This window comes from Rhipicephalus sanguineus, chromosome 8, assembly GCF_013339695.2.
Source record: "Rhipicephalus sanguineus isolate Rsan-2018 chromosome 8, BIME_Rsan_1.4, whole genome shotgun sequence".
Classification (NCBI taxonomy): Eukaryota; Metazoa; Arthropoda; class Arachnida; order Ixodida; family Ixodidae; genus Rhipicephalus; species Rhipicephalus sanguineus.
In genome coordinates, this window is record NC_051183.1 from 21,652,861 (window position 1) to 21,677,197 (window position 24,337).

General features: G+C 44.9%; 1 protein-coding gene across 1 annotated transcript in view; it reads right to left on the reverse strand.

Moving 5' to 3' along the window:
* The window catches only part of LOC119401537 (IDLSRF-like peptide), a 153,222-nt gene that overhangs the window by 107,772 nt on the left and 21,113 nt on the right, over positions 1-24,337 (reverse strand). The gene's annotated exons all lie outside the window — the stretch shown is intronic.

The window sequence follows — 24,337 nt, forward strand, 5'->3', positions numbered from 1 at the left end:
GTCTAACTTGTTCAGCGCATCGCGCATAACGTTTCGTTCGTTCACAAAACGTCCACAGAAACACAGTAGATGTTCTATCGTTTCGTTGCTATTGCACGAGTCACATTTTGAGGTGTCTGCCATTCCTATGCGAAAAGAGTACGCCTTCATGAAAGCTACTCCTAACCACAGGCGGCACAGTAAAGTTGCATCACGGCGGGGGAGGTGCGATGGAACTCTTCTGCTACGGCATGCCTCGTGAGCATGCCAAGGTTTTGGAACGTAAAGTGAGAGATTATTATTATTATTATTATTATTATTATTATTATTATTATTATTATTATTATTATTATTATTATTACTGCTAATACTAGTACAAATACTACTACCACTACTATCATGATTATTATGTGTATTTGTGAGTCTTCTTAACCAATGGTTAAGCGAGTATCGGAGTGGCTTGTTGAAACCTACACTATGAACTACAGCCTTTTATAAAGTCAAAATGAAGAAAATGAAATAATTAACATTTCAATTAGTGGAAACAGGTGGTGGGGTCATGAAGGGAGAATTGCTGTCCTTCCCGAGAAAGAACCCCTTGCCGTTTTGATATTTTCAAAAAAACAGCTTCTGGTAATCATTGCTGCGCCGCAATAAATGTCCAACAAATTCACTGGATATATATATATATATATATATATATATATATATATATATATATATATATATATATATATATATATATATATATATATATATATATATATATATACAGAGAGAGAGAGCTAGAGAGATCATACTGAATGCAATGACGAAGTTCCCGATACGGTCAAGCAACCAGTAGTATTATTCTTGGCTGGGAATAAATTCCTCTCATTATCTGAGGTCAGTGTTTTCACAATCTTTTCCTGCTCGTCTGATGACTGGTTTTTTTTTTTCTTCTCAAAAGAATGAGGTCACGCTGGAGTACCTGAACTTTTAGAGATACTCAATTGCAGTGAACGTTTCATCTAATAAATTTTCCCGTTATAGTCTCAGTGACCCCACGCCAAAAGCCTGGCAGTAAGGTAAGCAATGACCCAAATCGACCTCGCTTCGGCACTAATAAAAAAGAGCCGCCGTCTTGAGAAAATTCCACAAGAAAAGAAAAAAAATGTCTCATCGAAATTGCAGCTAGATGAGACAAGTTCGTTCAGTCTTCAAAAACAGCCGATAGATTTTTACTCAGTATTTATAAACGTTCAAAAGCGATACCACTGGTGATAGTTGGCATGGCATACTGGGGTATTGAAGCGCTCTAAAGATGCACAACAGACAAAATACCAGAAGGAAAGGCGAAGCGGACACGAACGTTGCGCGCTAGCAACGTTGTTACTTTGCGCAAGTTTGTTAGTGCGCAAGGTTGTTAGGGCTAAAAGTTGTTAGTGCGCATGGGTTTTAGTGCTAACAGTTGTTAGTGCGCAAGGTTGTTAGTGCTAAATGTTGTAAGTGCGCAAGGTTCGCATCATTGCCCTCAGAATTTATAACCTCCCCCGCATAACAATGGCATACTGCTTACTCTGCTTCATGCACAGATAGAAAAAGGGACCATGAGGCGATGCGAAGCAGCGTTTCGGCATGTCGAGCCCGCGTTTCAGAGGGGGAAGGGAGAGGGGGAGGGGAAGTGGAGAGGGAGAAAGCGGGAGAGGGGCAGGGGAGAGAGGAGAGGGGGAACTGAGAGAGGGGGAGGGAAAGGGGAGCGGGGAAGGAGAGATGGGAAAGTGGGAGAGGAGGTGTGTGGAGAGGGTTCGCCCATGCGCAGTAAGGGTGGTCACGCCGCGCACCACCACCGGTTTGAACTCCGCCAAAAGATGCTTCGCATCCAAAATGCTTTTCGTCTTTTTGATGACGATGCGAGACCTGCCATGCATACTAGGCAAAGGCTACGGATGACCAACCTTCGGCAAGGTATGAGGCTTAAGCTCTTACCCACTCATTTTCATATGATAAAGAGGGTCAGCGCTCCATGGAATCAATTCTTCGAGAAAGTTAATCTAAGCAGCAACGCTGTTCTTGGCTCAGGGACGTAGCCAGATATTGTTTTTTTGCGGGGGGGGGGGGGGGCACTTTCTTGATCTGAAGTGGGGGCCGGGCAGCCAGATGCGGTCGAGTGTCATTTTGTGCTTTGTATGCCATGGCCAAAAAATAATTACGGGGGGGGGGGTGCACACCTGGTGTGCCACCCCCTGGCTACGCCACTGTCTTGGCTTTAGCGTCCAGGCAATCTACTCACTAAGCGAATGTATCATTCAAGGTATAGTGACAAATGAGTTCTGCGGAATCCCGCATGGGGTTGGATGGGTTATGAAAGGTATAATTGACAACCGTCCGTTTGTGGCACGATGCCCCAAGGAATTTCATACGGATTTTCCGGAAAGGAAATTATCTTATATGAAGACAAATGCGCTCCCGGAAGCGTGTTGTTCCCGGTTTCGATTCACGGACGAGGACGAATTTTTCACCAACTAAGAGGCTCTCCTTTCTGAGAAATATGTACGAATTTCCTCGGGGCTTCGCGCTACAAACGGGTGGTCGTGAATTATCCCTTCAGTAACGTATTGTGGCCTACTATTCAGCTTTTATAGGTTCTGCAACTCAATTTTTAATGATCGCCTCATTTACATTAAAAGACAGCAAACAATACTATTGCAAAAGCATAAATCGTTAGCTCAATCCATAAATTGCACGTTTACGGAGGAGCGGCTTATTGTAGTGCGATAAACAGGTGCAGCAACCGTGATAGATAGATAGATAGATAGATAGATAGATAGATAGATAGATAGATAGATAGATAGATAGATAGATAGATAGATAGATAGATAGATAGATAGATAGATAGATAGATAGATAGATAGATAGATAGATAGATAGATAGATAGATAGATAGATAGATAGATAGATAGATAGATAGATAGATAGATAGATAGATAGATAGATAGATAGATAGATAGATAGATAGATAGATAGATAGATAGATAGATAGATAGATAGATTTTGAATACCGGGAATTGTCCGGGAAGTACTCTTTTTTTTGCAGATACATGTGCATGTGGAGCTCGTTAGTAACGCTACTTTCTAAGATATATGCCACATATAGGGCCTGCAAATGCAAAATGCATTCCCGAAATATAAAGGAATATGTACATATGAAATGTATTCAATAAGGCATCCTCATGCTCCAAAGAATGCCACGAAGTATTTGCGAAATTGCGTCACTGCATTTCTCGGTCGCAGCACGAACGGCGCCCCGTAGAACAAATATTTGTGTTGCAATGCGTCTTACGAAACTTTAAGTATTACCGACCAGTTTTCTGTGAACGAAAAGCGTTTCACGAGTACTGACCAGTTATGCGAACTCACGTACTGATGCCAGTGCCATGGTATGCACAAGCGACGTCACAACACCTCCCACTGCACGTCGATTGCACAATACTTTTTTTAAATGCGTAACGGGTGAGGCAACTGGACTGTCCATGTCTGAAGTTAGCTTCAGGAGCTGCGTTACCCTCGTTCTTCGATATTCGACTTTCCAATTCGCTAATGGTGCTCAACTGGGCGCATATGTTTTTGGGGCTTTGAAGTACCGCTGCGGGAGCAGCTTTCCAGCGAATACAAGTGCTACCCCAGCGTTAAACTTCGAATTCCCTAATGCATATATAGGGTTGGGATCGTGACAGTAAACCCTCATTCGATGCCCGCGTGCTCGCTTTTAAGGCAAAAGCCTTAGATGCCTTATCAAAACCGTGAAGAGACTGGTGGCGGCGGTGCGAACACGAGGGTTGCAAAAAATCGTCACGTGATGACGTCACCATATGACTTCACCATGAACTCATAGGTTGCCGAAATTTGTGACGTCGCCATGTCTTCGTAACGTCACTATAATGTCACTTGATGGCGTTATCACATTGCATCGTCGCTGTGTCAAAGGTGGGTCGATCCTACAGGCACTGCAAAACCCAGTTAAGGCCAGAAAGCTTGCGGCGCTTGCGATCCCGGAGGCAGTGTAAAACCACGTTGAGGGGCTGGAATTTTACAGCGAGAGCTGTTATGAGATCATTTCACCGGCCGTTTTTGGCGCCGTAGTTGTCCGCCGCCGCCGCCGCCGCCGCCGGTGTCAGTAACCAGTATCGACCGAAATAAGAAAAAAAAACGAAATAAGAAAAAATTCCAGGATGGAACGAGGCTCGAACCTGGGCCCTCTGCGTGGGAGCCCAGTATTCAACCTCTGAGCCATGCCGGTGCTTGAAACTGCTTTGGAAAAAGGTCCTATACAGGCTTCATTAGCATATGCAACCACATTAGCATATGCAACATAGCGTGGTAGAAGAGTAAAATAAGCACCAAGCGTCGCGCAACGCGAATTCTGTAACGAGGCGTCACACAATGCGAATTGCGCAACGAATAGGTTGTGAAATGCTTCCAACCCATTACAAAGATCTCTGCCATAATTCTTCGTCGTCATCAGGCACAGCATCAACAAAATGCGCATAATGACTTACATGCGTTTAGCAGGTACCACGGATATCCGTAAAATGACGAAAAATGGCACAGTGCCTGCTGCCCTACATCTCAAAAATTAGAATGATTTAGAGCGTAGTGGGTTCCTCGCAAGTGCACTTGTATTGGTTGCCAAGGAAGCCTAAAATCGCAGATCCATTTCCTCGGGGTCTCAGTAAAATTACAATGCTTTATAGCGTAGTGGGTTCCTCGCAAGTGCACTTGGATTGGTTGGCAAGGAAGCCCATGAGCGCATGATCCATTTCCTCGGGGTCTCAGTAAAGTTATTCGCCCCCCCCCCCCCGTCTCTCTCCCACGTCAACGTATGTTATACAGCATGACGGGAGAGGGATATAGCGAGCGGGCGTCCCCCAATGCAAATTACGTAACTGGTGGGCCGTTTAAAGCTTCCAACCCATTACAAATGGCTGAGCCATAATTCTTCATCGTCATCAGTCGTCGCGTCAACAAAGTGCACATAATGCCTTACAGGCGTGTAGCTGGTGCCTCGCTTCTCCGCAGAATGACGAATAATGGCTTAGTAGGTGCTTCCCAACTTCACAAAAATTGTGATTTATCGCGTAAGGGGTACCTTTCTAGTCTAGTTGTATTGTAGCCCCAAGAGAGCTTACAACGGGCTCTAGAAACGCCGCTCTTCCAGCTTTCGCTGTGACTGTGCTGCGGTTTCAGCGCAGGCCTGGCGTTTTTCGAGGTTCGGGTGGGGGGTGTCATTACAAGCGATTGAGAAGGAAGAAAAAGAAAGATGTCTTTTGCCGTCGAGTCGTCTAGGCAAATGCTCAAGGGACTGTTTGATTTTTATTCTGTGTCTCTTTTCGCCCATTTATTCCTCTCCACGGTGCAGGGTAGCAAACATGAAGTGCGTCCTGTTAACCTCTCTGCCATTGTTTGATTCTCTATCTCTCTCTCTTTCTCTCTATCTCTTTCTCGCTCTTTCTAAAGAAAACTAAGTCACGCCTCCCTACACCGAGACATCAGAAGTCGGGTAGTTAGCATTCCTTCAAAAGTTGTGCACCTGAATCGTTAACACCGAAAGAAAAACCTCGATCTACTGAGGCGGAAGAACAAAAGGTCTCGCTACAACGCAGACTATGGAGCGCCGAATATGACAAAAAAAGAAAAAAAGAAGATCAAAGCTCGAAGCTCAAAGCGCGAGATCCGGCGCTGTGCTTAGATTTAAGCCATTCAACGTTCCGTAACGATACCCGAGAAAGCAGAACACGGCTTATACAAGAAGACCGTCCAGGCTTCGACTATGCAAATGAGTACCGCGTGCTTACTGCTCGGAGTCTTGGTGCTTAGGTCTTCTCGCAGACTCGGCGAAGAGAAATGCATCGCGACACGTTGGCGCAGTATGCTAAACAGCTCGCGTTACTCGTCAGTACGACTGGCTTCCTTTCAAAGGGGAATTGTTCGAGGGGCTCGTTTCGTTGTTATACATGACCTAATATATATATATATATATATATATATATATATATATATATATATATATATATATATATATATATATATATTAAAAAATCAAGCACCTAGGAAAACATCGTTCTGTAAAGGACTTACGTTTCGGCTGCCGCGGGATGGGCCTTCGTCGGAGTGATGCAAACATGCGACGGTAACGTAATATAAAATGACCAATGAGAGACCAATTACCAATATCATCATCAGCCTGTCTGCGCCCACTGCAGGGCAAAGGCCTCTCCCATGTTCCGCCAATCAACCCGGTCCTGTGCTTTCTGCTGCCACGTTATACCTGCAAACTTCTTAATCTCATCTACCCACCTAATTTTCTGTTTCCCCCACACGCGTTTGCCATCTCTTGGAATCCAGTCAGTTGCCCTTAATGACCACCGGTTATCCTGCTCTACGTGCTACGTGCCCGGCCCATATCCATTTCTTCTTCTTGATTTCGAGTATGATATCCTTAACCCCCGTTTGTTCTATGACCCATTCTGCTCTCTTCCTGTCTCTTAAGGTTACACGTACCATTTTCCTTTCCATCGCCCGCTGCGTCGTCCTCAATTTAAGTGGAACCCTCTTGGTAAGTCTCCAGGTTTCTGCTCCGTACCTCCCACATGAAGACACCAATGACCATATATATATATATATATATATATATATATATATATATATATATATATATATATATATATATATATATATATATATATATATATATATATAAAAGGACAGTAAGGTACGGTAATCATCCGCGTGATTTAGCTTCGCAATTGTTTATTGTCGTGTTCGTCATTACCGTTATCGTCATCATCACATTGTTTCACTTTTAGAAGCGGTTGCTGCTTAAAATGGCGGCGGAAAATGCGTTGGCTTTTGCGCTTCCCTAAGTTCAAAGGGAAAAATCTATAATGATTACAAATGAGCAAACAAAAGTATAGACGGTGGAAGTAGGTCATAGCTGCTATAGCGTTATAGTTGGTCGCGTTCATCAAATGACATTTACAGTTCATTCAAATGGTGTTTAGCCTTAGCACACTTGAACGTTAAATTAATGTGTTTCCGACGATCCTGAAGTGAGGTAAACTCATCCGTGCTTGTTGACGCCATTTACTGTGATCCTGTGATCTAGGTCATTTCGGTTTCTTCTATTCTATTCGCTTAATTTCTACGCTTTAGAAATAGTAAACGAATGCACGTTGCACTCTTAGGTTATCGTTGAGTTTACCATTACCGGTGACCATTAGCGTCGCTTGTCATTACCGTTCCGTTTACGATTAGCTCGTCTACTACTTTGGTTACCATTAACTCGCTTTGGTTACGTTTTGGAAAGCTCGCCGCCACCAATTCACTCCTATATATTCAGCAGACGAATCGCTACTGCTGATTTTATAAAGGAATATGTTGGTTTTCTGCACATTTTCGACTACATGATGAGCAAAGTTGGCGTGCATACGCGGATACAAGAGAAGAGTTGAGATCATTGTTTTGGACTCTCCGAGGCATTTGTGGTTAGTGTTCTTGAAACTCTATGCCTGTTGTTAGTCACGTAAATAACATTCACGTTTGGTTATGTTCTCTAAACTTTGTGGCAATCGTTAAACACATATATTACTTCTTGATGTCATTGCCTGGGGAAATTATGTCATCCGTTTGGTTTTCCTTATACGTTTTCCTTATATGTAATAACTCTCACTTATCCTTATATTTTATGCATCTAAAGCCCTGTTTAATTATAATACTGAGCATTGTGTCATTTTGGTGGTGTTTTTGGGCTTACTAGGGGCAGGCGCATTGCCGAAATTTTTTTTTGTTCTGCCTTTTCGCCGGTCCCCTAGGCAATTTGTACTTTGTTCTTGCCTGAAACAAACTAAAACTACAATTCCAACAACAGAAGAGGTGTTTGTGTTGTTCTGATATCTAACCTTACGACTATGTCTTCACTCCAACTGCTTTTACCAAGAATCCGTACCAACTTGGTCAACTTCCGGTAGTTCTAATCTTCGACTACATTGATGCGCATAAGCTTCGTAACACGTACGCCGCTAATGCAATCTCCTGACGTCATGTTAGAATATTTCGAATTCATTAGCATACAAGAAAAGAAATGTCAGCCAGTTCCAGCCCATAAAAGCTGTGCGAACTGCGGAGCGTTGATTAGCCTGTGTTTCTCCTGTGTTTTATTTTGTGTTTATGCATTGTGTTTATCTGCTTTTTTGTTATTTTGTATTCTTTTCTTGCGTTTACCTGCTCTTTTCAGTTCTTTTCGTGTGATTATACGATATCTTCTTTCTTTTTTTTTTCTTTTCCCGTGATTATGTGATTTGTTTTGCGACTATCTATTCTCTGTTCTATGGTGTCCTTTCTACTGTGTTTCTACTGTTTGCTGCTCCGAGAACGGCGCGTTGTCAGAGCTAATCTCGGAGGCGACGGCCTAACTCCCGGCGCTGGCGTTTCGCTGTCGCTTGAGACGACATGAGACGACAACATGGCGGTACCTTAAACTGTTCCGCTGTTTAAAAAAAGACGCCTACGTCAGCAAAGACTGTTACGATAGAAGAAGAAAGCGTACATCATAACAACGAAAGTCCCATTTGGTCGTAACAACGAACTTCATCATGGGTTTTTATTCGGAAAGTAGGAAAAAGGGTGAAACGTCTAATGATGTTCGTCTGCCGCAATCGCGCTGAAGAGCAGACGACAAATGTGCAGTTCATTACGACAGCGTAATGATTCCTGCAGGACCGACCAGGGCTTCGGTGATGAGATCCACCTCTTCAATAATAGTACATGCGCGCTTCGACTGCACGTGTGCGCTCAAATTGGGTCGCGAGCACGAAACACCATTTCTAGCCAACACAGTGAATATCCACGTTCGTTTTGCTGGGTGGAAGAAATGTCCGTATACTGCGGGATTCGACGCATTTTGACCTTATTTTCTACTTCCTATCTGGTTATTTTGGTATCGTGATTCGTCGGAATGGTCGAGGCCAGTGCTTCGGCTTCGTCTTTGGATTCTCCGTCGTCTTTTGTTCAACTGTGCTTTTCGATCGCTGGGAGCTCCGCTGTCTTGTCTAATGACATACTGAATCTCGACCCTGCCTTCCGTTTACGAACTAAGTCTAGAAGCTCTCCTAGCAATGAAACCATGCATCTTTTTTTGCTCAGCTATACAGTTTCACCTTTAGATTATTTGCGGTGACTTGTGAGTGGGTCGTCAGAATAAATGATAGTAATGTTTCGACTGCTACGGTGACGGTATTCAACTGTTCGCAGTCTGAACAACTCCTACATTGCTGTTTTTTTCGTGCGTTCACCTTTCCGCGAAAGATAATTCACCTCTCAAGCCTTGCTTGCATAGGTTTTGATTTGTTTCAGCTGTTGTCATCTAGGAGCCAAACGAGCGCAGAGGCTTTGACGCCGTCAGCCTTACTGCCCACCGGGTCCTGCGTTCTCCCATGAGTGAGTTTGAGTTTGATTTTGAGTTTATTCAACCACTTGACAAGTACACGAAAATACACTGTATACGTGGTTTGGTGCGAAGGGAAAAAAGCTGCATTTCACAGCTTGACTGGCCCCTTCACCCAGAAAAAATCTAAACTACAAATTTACAAAAATTACAAAAATTACAGGCAGCGGAAAGCGACAATACAAAAAGAAACACGCATGTGGCCCATGACAGCAAATAATAGAATGACAACTCTGAAATACATACAAAAATATTCATAACAAAGCAATGTATGAAAGAATAAAACTGAATAACCATTACAGAAATCACCCAACATTCATTTACAACACAATCAGCACATCCGATTTAACATTTCAGTTTTAGACAATATACGCCGATTATTAATTGTTAGTTTCCATTTGTTCATCACACTCGGAAGGCGGTAACGTAGTGCTTCAAATCCATAGTTTGTGCGAGGACAAGGTACACGCCAAGTCTCCCGTATACCGAGTAACGCGACTGGCATGATTTGGTTGCAAGGTGGCCAAGGTGCGTAAAAAGATACTTCCTCTGCGTATTTCTGATTTAAAAGCTGACAGAAGCTTGTATTCGTAATAACAGGTAATTCTTAAAATTCTGCATTTTGCAAATATTGAAGCAGTGTGTGCGTTATAGGATACACCTTCAATGCACCGCAAGGCACTTTTTTTTGTAACACAACCAGGTTCTTTAAAGGCAGGTAAAATCTTTATCACTCCACAAGCGATCAGGAGGATCGTTGTAGTAGTATCTGGTGTTGCTTTGCTTTCTTGTACGTATTTATTTCATTTTCTTTGTTTCTCGTTTATTTTCTGGCTCGCTGTCTCGTTTGTTAGTTTGGTATCTGAACCATTTTGTGGCTTTCGCTTTGCTCCACCACGAACTTGTGTATCTTGATGTCACTTGTAATCTTGCAGATTTCTACGCATCTCTTTAATGCATTCATCTCCTCTGTGGTTTAACGTAAGCTCTCTACAACCACTGGTCGTCTTTAGCTACGCAAAATTGCTCTGGCTTTTAGGCTTACATTAGGTTAGGTTATGTTAGGTCCGGCTAGGTTAGGTTAGGTTAGCTTAGGCTTGGTTAGGTTAGGTTAGGTTAGGTTAGGGATTTTTGAATAAACCTATTCAGGAATCCCAGTGACCGACATTCATTGTAGACCTTTAAAATGGAGAACGTATACTTCAGGGCCCGCTGGGCTATCAAGATCAACAGCCCATAGCGTAGTGCTCCATCATGGTATCCAAATAACGAAACAGCTCAAGGGGTAACTGTGAGGATCCGCTACAGACGGCCAATTTGGCGATGTCCACAGCTAACAAGAAGCGGCCTTCTGAGACGATCATATCGGGCGATGGTGTCACTTCGAGTGACGTAAAATCTCGTCTTTTCCAATGATTGAAGCGACTACTTGCCCGTTTAAAGACGAAAGCAATAGATGCTTCATCGAAGGCGAAAAGTGACCATGGGCGCCAAGACGAGTGGTGCAAAAATCACCACTATGTGATGACGTCACGCAAGGACGTCGTCATGACGTCATGGATCAGCACCATTTGTGAGATCACTATGACGTCACGTAACGTTTTGTCATGATGTCGTCATCACATCACAACGTAGCTTGGTCGAAGGTGGGCCGATACCGAAGGCACTGCAAAACAACGTCAGACGCAAAAAGGTTCCAAAGCCTCCGATCTCGGACGCAATGCAAAACGACGTTGGGTGCAAAAAGCTCAGTCGACTGAAAAAAAAATATAGAAGATTACTTTTGTCTTGCAGTCGTCGTAGGCAAATACGTAACAGGGACGGTGTAATGTTTTTCTCAACCAACCAATAAGCGCATTGAAAACGGTATTATGGTGATATCTTTCAAAAGAGAGCGTCTCAGAGTGCAGCCCAAAGTCCAAATTCTGATAGGCTGCCTTTCGACAGCCGGTGCGAAATAACGAATCAAAACGTTTACGAATTCATGACATTCCGCTTCCAAACTTTGTCCGCAAAAACCTGTGAATATGCGGATGCAGGACCGAGGAGTGTCGCCGCGTCAATTCCGGCAAATCGTAAGCAATCTATCATCAAGACGGGCTGGGTGCGCCTGATTTCATTCTTTCCTGCCTGTTGCGCGCTCAGTTACACGCTCCATTTCCCGTGAGAGCATTTTTGGCCGGCGAATTTTCCGGCACATTACCGATCGAAACATGCAACACATCTATCATCTACCAATTGGTTCAGCGTTTTCTTTGTTTTTGTTTATGTCGTTGTTGTTCTGTCAGCCGACATGGTGCTGACGAAAAACTGAACGCGTGTCTCTGTGATGCTAATGCGCAGGCCTGGTGGTATATGTGTGCTTGTGTTCAAAATTGCAGATGAACTTACGAGATAAAGCGGGGATTTATTTATTTATTTATTTATTTATTTATTTATTTATTTATTTATTTATTTATTTATTTATTTATTTACAGTATACTGCGGTCACGAAGGGCCATGCAGGTGGGAAACTATACAGTTGCAAATTTACAAGCTAAAATGGAGCCGTGAGGCACACAAGCTCACAGAAAAGGAAAACAAAGCAAACCTATCGGCATATCTAGAAGTATTACAAGAAACCAGCGCAGCCTGTCAAGATAACGCAATAATACAGATGCAGCGTCCCGGCCGTCTTTTTTAAATTGGAATGAAAAAAAAACGAAGGAGTTGTTGTCGCCAATTCTTCGCGAAGGCTACCTCTTTTCACTCGGTTGTTAGAATAAAAAACAAATAAAAATATACATATATAATTAACAAACACAAAGAACATACATACATACATACATACATACATACATACATACATACATACATACATACATACATACATACATACATACATACATACATACATACATACATACATACATACATACATACATACATACATACATACATACATACATACATACAGTCCTGAATTGGTAAGTTCAAAAGTTCTTCTTCTAACAGAGCACACATACAAACGCAGTACATACTTTAAGTGTAGTTCGCTCAATATTCGTCGCAAATATTAGTGTCTACCGTCGCGCGAAAGCTCCGTAAGACAGGAGAGAGAGGGGGCGCTCGGAGAGGAGGCAGCGTGTATCCAGCAGAAAGAGCAAACGTTGAGTGGCCGGGCGCGGTCGCGCGCGCCCTATCTCGACAAAGTTCACCAGACTGCTCATGCCTTTGTACGTGACATATCTTCATCCCACACTTGAAGCGATAGACGACACGAAGCTTGCTTCGCTCCCTTCAGCGGCCGTCTTTCCATACGCCAGTGTTTTGTTCAGTTAGGCCAGGTCGAATGCCAAGGGAACTTACCTGCTTAGCCTTGCTTCTTAAAACGTTCCAATTTGTTGCTCTCGCATTCACTGCTTCGCTCTTGCAGAGAAACTGTGACATTTTCATCGGATGGTGTGTATCGAGGTATAAAGAAGTCATAGCTTCAGAGATTGGGGTACACATCTATATATTGAAGGAAGGGGGGAGGCGGGGGGCGTTGCCTTCAGGTACTTACACACGAGAGTGACTGCGTTGCCTCGTGGCTTCACCATGCGACTACGTTGGGTCATCCTAAAACAAAACAAAAAAAAAAGAAATGAGGGGCTTATGGTTTTAGAAAGCGCTCTGCGAAGTCGCTGCTTCATCCTTCCGTTCCACGAAGTCCCAGAGGAGAGAGACCGCGCCGGCATAGCGGTGCTCGCCAGCCAAGTCGAGTCTTTTCTTATTCAACAGTCCGCGTCATCAATTATTTGCTCCCCGTGCCGTCGTCGCCAAACTCGGGGCGAGGATCGCTGTTCCCGCCGCCTGGCGGCTTTCGCGCGGACCGACCGCGTACGCGTAAGACCTTTTCCGACGTCTCCACTTTGCTTGTTCGTTGTTTGTGTAAAACGTTTATTCACGTCTACAGCATAGGCGCGGATTAGATATTGTCGATGGTTGAGGTGTGGTGAGGAGGAGGCCGAAACCTACGGAGCAGAAACTTTACAAAGAGGGTTCAACTTAAACTGATGACGACGCAGCGAGCGATGGCAAGGAAATTGATAGCTGTAACCTCAAGGGACAAGAAGAGACTAGAGTGGGTCAGCGAACGGACGGGTGTTAAAGGGCCCCTAAACCACTCAGATGGCGAAATTGAGTTGTGGCATTGCAGTTGCGCTCTATTCTACAGCGAACGCTAGCGGAGTCACGTGCGTTTCGCTCTTTCTTTCGCTACTCTGCGTTTGTCAGCTCGTGTGTCCACCTCTCCGAGTGCCCTTCCTCAGCGTCTGAGCTGAACACGCAGGGAGCGCGCGCAGCTGCTTGCAGAAACCAGGTTGCTCTTCGCCCGCTCACCGTGGAGATGTGTTGGTCGTGACGTCACCTAATCGGACAGGTGACGTCACGACGGCCGTTGCGGATAACGGAAAACCACGGAGAGGAGCACGCGAACGTCTGTGTGTTGTTTCGGGGCCCTTTTAGGACATCTTAGTCGAAATCGAGAAGAGGAAATGGATATGGGCCGGGCATGTATCGCGTAGGCAAGATAGATGTATCGCGTAGGCAAGATTAAGAGTAACTGACTGGATTGCAAGAGAAGGCAAACGCGCGAATATGACGCGAGTATGACGGGTATGAGTTGTCCGGTGTGAGGGGGCAACAGAAAGCACAGGACGGGGTTGATAGGCGGAATATGGTAGAGGCCTTTGCCCTGCAGTGGGCGTAGTGAGGCTCATGATGGAGGAGGAGGAGGAGGAAGGAGGAAGAGGTGCGTCCGGTTTGTTACCTTATTCTAGGGAGGAAGGGATTAAGGGATAAAAAAAGTAAGAAGGGACAGTGAGCTGTTTTAAAGGTGATATCATGTATCAGGCACATGGGGTTGTGATAATACCACTTGTCGCTACACCCGCCGTGGTAGCCTTGTGGTTATGGTGCTCGACTGCTGTCCCAAAGGTCGCAGGATCGAATCCCGACCTTGGCGACCTCATTGCGATATAGGCGAGGTGCTGGAGTCCCGTGTATTAGATTTAGGTGCACGTTAAAAAAACCCCAGTTGGTCGAAATGTCCGGAGCCTTTCATTACGGCGTCCCTCACAATCATGCCGTTGTTTCGGGACGTTAAAACCCAGCAATTATTATTACTTTACTCTAGGGAGGAAGAGATTAACAGATGAAAAATAAAGAACGGGGAGTAAGATGTTGTCAAGGTGGTATCGTGCGCTATCAAGCACATGGGGTTTGATATTATCACTTGTTGCTATACGCAGCTTTTGCAAACACTTAGCAAGCCGTAAGCGCGTGAAGCGACTGTCGTTGAAATATCTGATCAGCTCGCATTATCTGAATGAGCTAAATTGGTAATAGTGAATCGGGTACTAAAAGAGCAACTTTCTGTCGCATCATTTTTGCGTAAGCACGCCCACGAAGACGTTCTTTGTACGCTGGTGATTATATGTATACATAGTGCTTTAGATTATTTGCCTTTGTTCTTTTCTTGCTTGTTTGTCGTTTCGATATGAATTTCATGATGTCGATATAGCCGCGCTAACCCAGCCCACCAGTGGACTTAACTCCGCATCTTAACGCTAACACGAGCCACGTTCGCGCGCACGCCAAGTTCCTTTCAAGCACAAACACGTTTTTCATATATAAATAAGAAAAAAACGAGTGACGAGCAAACAGGAAGTCGACTTTTTAAAAGTAGGTTGCACCTAGGCAGTACAGGTGAGAGAGTAGTGCAAAGACATACGATGTTTAAAACGCCTGCAAAAATGTCCCAACAACTAAATATCTCCTACTTCACGTATATGGAAGATCCAGCACTGCTTATGGGATGCTTCGTTGCGTGCTTTGAGCTGGCTGAAAAGTAGGCGCAACGGGAGTGCTTTCGTACCAGTGTTAGTACTGCTCCGAAGCACGGATGAATAGGAGTGCCTGCCGAACGAAAGCACGACGATCACAGTAAAGGAACTAATGGTGCAAACAACGCTGGGAGTGTGATGGCAGTGAATAAACAGGGACGCGACATTTAAATAAGTAGCGATAAGAACGACAGCACAAGGGACCCGTATGTCTCTACTTGCCAAACAGTTGGTTTCGCCTCGTAACGAAGTGTTTACGTAAGAGGCTTTGCCAAAACGGCTCCTTCTTGTCCCCTGGCTTCAATAAAAATACGTTCGGGATACTATTGCACTCTCGAGGATGTGTAAACATGAATAAGGTGTTTTAGACACAAGGTTCCGCCTAAGGCTCCCACACTCTAAGAAAAAAAGGGAGTCCTTCGTTCTGTCCTCTACGTGGGCGCGGCCAGCGGTTACAACGGCCTCCCGCGTTAGGGGGTCCTGTCAATAACTCCTCAGGATCCAATAAAGTTCGTTGTCTGTCTGTCTGTCTGTCTGTCTGTCTGTCTGTCTGTCTGTCTGTCTGTCTGTCTGTCTGTCTGTCTGTCTGTCTGTCTGTCTGTCTGTCTGTCTGTCTGTCTGTCTGTCTTCGACTCTCGTTTTCCATGTATATAACTCTCACTTATATAACTCTCTTTAAAGACACGCTAACTCTTTTGTAGCGTTAGCTACACTTGCCTAGCCGGAGCCGATTTCGTGTGGAGCGTCATGAGCCGTGCTGCCCATGCGCGAGGATCAGTGATGTCACACAGCTGGGTCACCGGAGCTGGCATCTCACGCGCTCTGCGACACCGCCGCGCGCGGCTCGCCGCTGCTGGTCTGCGTCGCATTCCAGAGGAGTGACGTCGTAGAAACAGTGGCGAAATCGCGCGCGCAGCTATTCTTCGCTGTGCAGTCGCCGTCTGACACTGCGCTGGGGCCGCTTGATAGCACCTCTGACTGGCGTTTGCAGGTGGGTAACGCCATGGAGAAGGAGAGCGCAAATGCTGCTCGACGGCGCAGAAGAGCCAAGAAGTTTATCTCATCGGATCCCGAAGTAGTTGCCTGCAATTAGCGGTTCAGCGAACGAAGAATGAACAGAAGAAGGCTAATAATCCTAGACACTCTGGAAAGCTAAGAATAATCAGCTGAACCTTTGCTAACGCTACGCATATCCTGGCTTAGCCGAGCTAAGGCACTGCAAATTTTTTTGATGAGTCGTGCGTCTCACGATTCTCCGAAAGATAGTTAACGTGCCCATTTGCATGGCCATTAACCTGTCTTCCCTGTTAGATTACCTAACATCCTCTCTCTCTGTTGGAGTATCCGAGAAACCGCGGGTTCTTCAAGAAAAAAAAATACGCGCGGTCGTTAATAAATATCCACAATAGACAGCAGCATTTCTTTTCCGCAAATTTCCATACGCATACGCGTTTAAATAATTGTTGGAGTTTAAAAGGGTACTGGCACGAAAATTTTCAGCTGTCGTTTCTTGCGTCAAATGAAAGGCCAAGCCCTCAAGAGTCTAGAAAATTTATCGCTAAGCGTGACTACACGCTGAAAAATTAATTACGAGGTGTTTTCGAAAGCTAGTTTCGGTTTCTACTGTACCCTGACGTCACAACACGGTATGCGCTTCTCCTCACGTTCTCTCGCAATATATCGCGACGTTTCCACGGCCGATCCACACCGTGGCTTCGTTGGGGACGCACAAGCGGCCATTTTGAATGTTTTGGTGACGCACAAGGGGCCATTTTGGAAGTTTTGGCACCTGACGTGATCACAGCTAGCCAGACTGCCACGCGAGGTCACCAGAATTAGTACTGTAGCCTGACGCTGAGCTAGTGTCGATGTCGGTAAGTGCACTGTGGGAAAATTGACATTCTTATCAAAACAAAATATCGTACCAGCATTTGCTGAGCTTCACACTTGCTCAGAGCTGTCTCTGTATCTAGGACAATTGTATGGCTCACCTTCGGAACTCCCTTAAGAAAAGTGGTTTCAGGACCCCTTTAACGTCCCAAAACCACGGTATCATTCACGCCTGCTTCAGAAACTCGCATGCGCCGCGATTTTATCTTATCGCAATCCTCACGTACACACAGAAAGAAAGAAAGAAAGAAAGAAAGAAAGAAAGAAAGAAAGAAAGAAAGAAAGAAAGAAAGAAAGAGAGAAAGAGAGAAAGAAAGAAAGAAAGAAAGAAAGAAAGAAAGAAAGAAAGAAAGAAAGAAAGAAAGAAAGAAAGAAAGAAAGAAAGAAAGAAAGAAAGAAAGAAGAAAGAAAGAAGAAAGAAGGCGAAGTTGAACAGTTTGGAAACCAAAATGAAATACTACATTCTGCATCGCTTTCAACTAAAAATAGAGGAATTCAGTGTCGCTGTTTGCTGCGACAGGGTGAAATATGCGCGGCATACTTTTTAGCAAAGCGTATATTTCTTAATCTAATTTTCAGCTCTATAAACTCCAGGCGCCTTTAATTATTCATCTAGCTTCACGTGAGCTAAGGTGCAAGTCGCTGGATTTCCCGTGGCTAAAATATACAGTACCGCGGTCTAGTGGTCTGGGAGGCGTGTTTAATCACATAGATTGAATTAAACCTACCGCCGGGGAAGGAATATTCTGAGGATAAAAACCAAAAGCACGTCCTTTCACATTGTAATTGCAATGTTAGCAAATAGAAAGAGAGAACAAAGGACCAAGGCTTGTAATCTTATAGGCAGCAACGCCAAGCAATTTTCTACAACCAGCTGCGTTTCGCCACTGTACATAAAGCTCTGAAATATGCATATGAAAGAAGCCATAACATTTTTTTTTTATTTTACTGTCATGTGTGCAGTGTGGGTCATAACCATGTTAAAAAAGATATCTGGTCATCGAGCGAAGCCGGGCTTCTCGTTTATGGGAAGACCATCTCCCGCGAAATACACATCGCATTCATTCATTCATTCATTCATTCATTCATTCATTCATTCATTCATTCATTCATTCATTCATTCATTCATTCATTCATTCCACTCGGAATGGCGTCGCGCTGCTGCGTGCGAGGTTGCGGCTTCAATCCTTTTTGCAGCGTGATCACAATCTTTCACTAAGTTTCGGAATGCACAATCAACTGCGAACCGCGCCTTAGTCGACGCCTTAAAGAACCCCAGTTGTTCACGGATCCCCAGGAGTCGACGCCCTGAGAACCCCAGGAGTCCGCGCTCTTCATCATACGGCGCGCCTCATAAGTATATGAGTCACGATTTTGTCGCGTTACGTCTGTTTTTTTTTTTTTTTTTTCATGAAATTATTTTCCCCAGTGTAGGGCAGTATACTAGTTTTTCTAGACTGGTTAGCATCCCTCCATTTCATCTTTCTCCGGTTCATGCCTTTCTTCGGCAGCATAATGAGTAAATCACTCCGACAACACGCTTCGAAAATGAAGGCTTCATTCCAAGTTTGCAGTTCAGTGACTTCACCAGGGACCGTGGCATTTCCAAGTGCCGCAACGTTCAGTTATCAGCGTAATCGCGTACAGTTTTGCTATTTTCAGATGACCGGACGTGCTCACGTCCGTTCACAGTTGCCCTGGCCTTCTGGAAATCGTAAAGCGCTACGGGGCATCTCAGATATCGTCTTTAGTATTTTCTCTCTAGAACCGGTGACCTAATATTCTCAAAGCACTACAATGTGTCCCAGAAGTCATAACAAGCCTTTTCAGCATAGTACTGATGGCCATACACTGCATTCGATGGCATACGCTGATGAGCTTCACAGACACTCAGAGCGTGCCTGAGGCCCAATGCTTTGGTGATACCTACTCAATACCCTTTATAAATGAGTCCATAAGCAAAAACGTACTCAAACTCTATACGACAAACTTGTGGGCAATAATACGATTGAACGCGTTTTCTGCGCACGTAGTACCTACAGTATCAGTTTGATCGTGAAGATGAGTTTCACCACGTCATCACCGGCTGCCATCGCGTGAAACACTTCCACCAATCGAAGACGGTGCCAAGTTGTTACGATAACTGCGGGTAAGCTTTTCGTGCTTACTTCCAATTAGGGTAATAAGCGAGCCACGCAGCAACATTACCCGTTATCGCTGTTGCCGCAGGCCGATTGCACGAAGAAATAAAGAACCTTTCGTAGCAACACCTCGCCGAATGTTACGGCTAGCTGGGAAAAAAAAAAACAAGAATATGAGGAAGGTGGAGCAACAATTTCACCGTCGCTCGATTTGCGCCGGCGAAGCGTCGGCCCGCGTCAAGTCTGGTGTGAGTGTGAGAGAGAGAGCGAGAACGAGGGAGAGAGTGGGACATCTATTTCCTAACGTGACATTTACTTCAAAGCGAGTGAAACCATCAAGCGCCATTAACCAATTAGCCTAGTTTTTCTGTGTCCGGTGCGAAACTGCGGCGGTGGCCAGAGACCGTTGCGTCGACAGCGCTTCGCGTGCCCTCTAACGGCCGTCGCGGCAGCGTGGGATGAAGGGGGATGGGGCGAAAGTTTGCGGTCGGAAAGCGGTTTGTGGGAGGCAGTGGCGAGAAGGTTTTGTTTCCCAAAGGGGTGATCAGGACCCCTGCCGCGAAGTCGTTAAAAGTGACCGCACCCCCACCCGCCACACCGGTCAGCCGGACTAGAAACGGCTGGCTTCCCAGAGCCATCGCGGCGCGGACGACTCCGTGATGCGCCGCCTGTTTACTTCGCGATGTGGCAAAGCAATCGGTAGCGCGTTGTTATTAGGCGTGTTCGCAACAGTACTGTGCAGTGTGTGTAAAAGCTGCAGTCGGTATAGGGTACTTTTCTTTTATGTCCGAGCATTACATGTGGCAAAATGAAAAACAAAGGAGGTGCATAGTCTGTATGAATACTGCTGTTTGAAGTGTACCACATTTATTCCCGTATTAGCAGCACTAACCAACATTGACTACCACATTGTGCCTAACTCTTCGAAGATGTTAGATAGCGTTGGCTATACTCCTGAGTACGATTTTCTACTGATTGACTATTGATGGCTAATTTATTACTGTCAAAGTTATCGGACGTAATTAGAGGTAACTCAAAGAAATACGCCCGCATTTTTGTCGAATTTGCCGCTAAATTACCGCTGCATTTTTTTAATGTTAATTCGGTCGTTTGATGTGGGCTCCTGCTACGTTGGAACTTCTGTGCCCCTTTACTGCGTATTACGAGGAGCGCAGTCAGTGAGTGAGTAAAATCTTTATGAAATATGTCCGGCGGTAGCCACAACATTTTTCCGGGAGAGGAGAGGGGGAATTCGACCACCTTCGATGTACGTCAGTTTTTGTATGTGTGCATGTACATATACACATGCCAAGGTGAAAAATTTTGGGGAAGGGGGTCCAACCACCCCCCCCCCCCACCTCGCGCTTCTCGCCAACGCCAATGTATTACCGAATTTTCCCACGTGTTTCATCAAGTTGCTAGGTGGAACGTGTTAATCTTGTTAAATGCAGAGTCCGTTAACTAAGCGGAACGCATCTGCAAATATGTCTCGTTTACTCAGTGTAGCCTACGCTGCTCGATATTAGAAGCCTACACAGAAGTCACTCATTAATCAAACGGAGTAGGGAGCTACAGCCCTCACAGTGCTGCACAGATTTAACGAGATGGATTGCGAAGGGGCCGTTAGGACGAGACTCTGGGGTTGAATGTCAAGGTTGCCAGATCACGCCACGCACTCCCGCGCATTCGGACGTGCTGCAGCGTTGTAAACGTTCCCAAACGCCTCTACGTGACTTCCCCGGTGTGACGACGCACATTTGTTGCGTGCTTTGCGTTGGCGTCGGTGTAGGTGAGACGCAGTGGTCGCACTTAGGTATTTCTGACTCGCTTCTCGTTATTCTTTTTGGGGGCAACTCTGCAGGAACACTGACAGCGGTAGCTGTGTGTGACGAGAAGGTTCCCATAAAGAAGGAACCACCCCGCGCAACGTTATGTTACTCAAGCTTGTAATTAACGTGGTCATGTCACTTGTCTTGATAGATTTTGAGACAGAGAGTGAGCTACTGATAGCTCCTCAAGCTGTTCTACGTTACTCAAAAATAGGTTTAAGAATATAACACCCCAAGAATAGAACATAATTGGCTAGGGTGAGTGAAACGTAGCGTGAACAAGGACAACACACTGCTGCTTGATAAAACTGTCAACTTTCATTCGTGTCGTTATTTTAGCGTCCCACAATGAACAGACACGGAAAGAGAGAAGCGACAATCCCGTTTATTCTGACGTGTAACAGCTCTAACAACGAGGATGGTTGTGGACATATCCTACAGGAGTGACACCACAGGCCTGACGCTGCTGGAGCGACACTCCTGTAGTGGCACTCAGCGAATCTGCAGAAGTGACGCTGGCAGACTGATACAACAGGATACTGCAGGAATGACACTACGGGACCGATACTACAGGAGCAACAGTACGAGACTGAAACTATAGGACTGACACTGCAGGAGTTACAGTACAGGAGTGACACTACAGTAGTGACAAAACAGAGGTGACACTACACGAGTGATACTACAGGATTGACACTACAAGACTGATACTACGGTTGCGATACTACAGGAGAGATTCTACAGGAGTGACACTACAGGCCTGGCTTTAGAGGAGTGAAACTACAGGCGTGACACTGAAGGAGTGACGCTGCCAGACTGATACAACAGGATAATACAGGAATGACACCACGGGACCTATACTACAGGAGTGACACTACGAGACAGATACTACAGGGCTTACACTACAGGAGTGACACAATAGGAATGACACTACAGGACTGACACTACGAGACAGATACTGCAGGTCTTACACTGCAGGACTGACACTGCAGGAGCGACACAATAGGAGTGACATAGCAGGAGTGACACTACAGGACTGACACCGCAGGACTATAACTGTGAACCTTCGAACAGTTTAGTTGAACAACCGCCTTTTCTTCTTTTATTCCTCTTTTTTTTTTGTAAAAGCTGCCCACACGGGGCTCAACAAACTCACGATCATCCGGAGAGCAGGAATAAATTGATTCGCGCGTGTACAGCTACCGCGAAGGAAATGGAAGCTCTTTTCCACGCAACAAATGAGACGGACAGCGCACGCACTCTTCGTATCATTTATTCAGGTTACTTTTTTTTATGTTCGTCTTCAGCGCTGTTTTGAGAAAGCTGTCGAGCTGAACTGACTTCTAAAAATATCGTGGTATTATTGTTCATTCTAAGTCACAGCTTACTTCTATATGGCCGGCGACATAGTGGCATTCAAGTCGAAACACCATCCTCCTTTCGCTAATGGATGATTCTTTTATGACGCTGATAGGGAGGAAATAACAACGCACGACATTGCGTGCGCTTGGACAGATCAATTTCGTAATATTTCAAGTATCAAAACTTTTTAAGAGTTCCCACTTTGCAGGAGGGAACCGTAACACCATTCCATTTTTTTTTTTTTTCATTTCGCTTATCACTCCTCAACTGCCAGAATTCATTAGTACATAAGGCTTCTTCGAAGCGCCTTTGATAAAGAAATTTAAAAGGAAAAAAAAAAAGAAACCACACGCTATATTCATGCTTTCGGTTAATTGAGCACCCTCATTCTGATTACGTAATCGATAATAAATACGTCGGCTCAAGAAAAAAGCGCAGAATCCTAGAATGGCTTTTGAAGTGTGCTATAAAGTTAGATAAGAGTTTGTCGTTACGCAACTGCTAGCTTACTGTCGAGATCTTTGTATGAGCCTTCAAATAGAGTGCCAACCAACGACAGTACGTGTTGTTGTCTCGGTTTTAGCTTCCACTCTTACGCAACCGTCACCTCCGTCAATAACGGCGCTGTTGACGACGCTCAACCACTTCAACGTACTTGAAGATGCGAGCTTAGTGAAGAGGTAGCGCGTAAACCTAGCTGTCAATTCATCCAATCGACAACACTTCAACCTATTGTTGTGCTTTCACTGAAGTGCGTAAAGTTCTTGAAAGGCCGCGGTGCAACTATCTATAGACTGACTGGTGTTGTGTAACAAGTCGCCGTGTGTTTACAAACATCTTTTCGTGGAGTGTTCATGTAACCTCTGTCAGCAACTGCAGAAGTACTACATCGGAGCAAATCCAAGCCCTTTTAGCGAACAAACCGACAACATTTTACTTCCTCTTATCGAAGCAACTATCTCATTTCTTTGCCCACCTCTCAAACCCAGCAAATAAACTTGCATGATATTCTTTAGGGATACGCTGGAATTGTATTAAAAAAAGTTCTGAAGAATTCGAGCCCATTTGTAGCGAGTGTATAGGTAACGCAAGCATCTACATTCTCTGCCTAATTGCTTGCACACCGAATCCACTAATTAGTAGCGTTAGGTAACATTAAGCACTAGCTAGCACTAAGCACTAAGCCCTAAGCATTAGCACTACTCACTAGCACTACGCACTATCACTACGCGCTAGCACTGCACATTAGCACTAAGCACCTAGCAGTAGCACCAAGTGCTAATATTAAGCACTGACAATAAGCACTCGCATTAAATACTAGCACCAAGCATTAACACTAAGCACTGACACTAAGAAACACCATATCGCGTTGTCCTTTCGATTTTCACGTCCCTCGAACCGGTTGCAACATCTCGCTGTTGCAAAGGTATCGGTGAGACTGCGAAAAACACTCAGCAAACACTAGTGATTCTTTCATAACAAATGGGCATAATCAACAGCGTGAGCATGGTCTCGCTTTATCGCTTTTAATTCCGTGCCTCTCGGGCCGAATTCAAGATCACGTCGTTGCAAATAAGCGACTGAAGTTACAAAACACCCTCAGTGAACAATACGTGCAAACAAAGTTGAGCACCAGGGTGCTTCTGAGGAGTAATATAAGGGAGTCGAGTGGTACGGATCGTTTCCGGGCGGAGTGTGGGCTTTCCGGATTGCTTTTTCGTCCCACCCTGACCTGCTCAGGTGACGTAAGCATTCGCGTCACGTACACTTCCCTTTCGGAGTGACAGCGGA